This window comes from Aplysia californica, unplaced genomic scaffold (assembly GCF_000002075.1).
Source record: "Aplysia californica isolate F4 #8 unplaced genomic scaffold, AplCal3.0 scaffold00560, whole genome shotgun sequence".
Classification (NCBI taxonomy): domain Eukaryota; kingdom Metazoa; phylum Mollusca; class Gastropoda; order Aplysiida; family Aplysiidae; genus Aplysia; species Aplysia californica.
Window position 1 is genome coordinate 155,272 of NW_004797830.1, and position 1,194 is coordinate 156,465.

Genomic DNA, 1,194 nt, shown 5'->3' on the forward strand with positions numbered 1-1,194 from the left:
CCCCCCAACACACACACGCACCCCCCCCCACACACACACACTCACTCCCACACACACGCATGCTCACACCTACAGGTACACACTTACCGACCAGAATAAAGATAAGACAAAAAATACAACATAAATAACAACAAAATCACCAAACAGCAATACCAAAACAAGAACCATATTACCAAAAACGATGACGATAATAATGTAATAACCATATCATCAATAACAACAGTCACAAGAAAAACAACGACACATACTACTATATCAACAAAAACAACAATGTTAAAGCACAATCCTTTACCTCCAATATCCACATCAAACGCAGTCGAATAATTTCAATTTCGTTGTCACCCTCAGCCTTCGAAGCGTTTTTGCAACCAGGGACCTGACAATGAAGGGGGAAACAAGAATCAGGTTTCACTTATCCGTGTGTTTATTTTCCTGAGCCCGAGGTTACCTCAGAAAAAAAGATTGTTTTTTTCCCCCCAATCCAATGAGACTCGCAACAAAAGATACCACCAAGAAAAAGAAGAAAAAAAGAAAAAAGAAAAGAAAAGAAAAAATTGACAACAGCAGTGACCTAAATCTCAAAAGCAATAGCAACAACGGTAAACGAGGACGACGACAACAACAATAACAACAACAACAACAATAATAACAATAACAACAATAACAGCAACAACAACAACAACAACAACAACAACAGCAGCGGAATTGCTATGTCGATATTCAAAGTAAATATGCAACGTATCGTGGTGAAATTAGGCGCTCGTCAAAACTATGACATGGAAGAAACTAGCCTTGTTCTGCCCGATTGGCAATTTTTATCAAATTTATATTTTTTTACGCAACGCCTTCTAAATCCATTTGAAGACACTTTTTTATGCGGATTTTACCGAAACACGTTTAAGATACCGCCATAAAATGTAAATTTGCAGTGTCCAAGGACTCTTAAGCTTTGGGAGTCACGCAACTTGGGTGGCAAACTTCAATTGCAAATATTTCGACTTCTATTCATGTTAGATGAGAGGGTTTTTTTTTTACCGGAAGCAAGACAAATAAAATAAGCTTTACATTATGATACCAATAACTCCATATACCCAAAAATTTGCGAGTGCCTGTTTCCACCGCGTCCTGACACATATGATTAAAATAAGAGCAAGAGAGCAACGGCCTGTAACTTCCTACTGCCCCCCCCTCCCC

General features: G+C 38.5%; 1 long non-coding RNA gene across 1 annotated transcript in view; it reads right to left on the reverse strand.

Annotated features, from left to right (window-relative positions):
• Window positions 1–1,194, reverse strand: part of LOC118478434 — a 137,980-nt gene that overhangs the window by 133,783 nt on the left and 3,003 nt on the right. The window contains exon 2 of the long non-coding RNA XR_004859036.1: window positions 293–376. This is a non-coding gene — a long non-coding RNA (uncharacterized LOC118478434). The remainder of the gene's footprint in view (window positions 1–292; window positions 377–1,194) is intronic.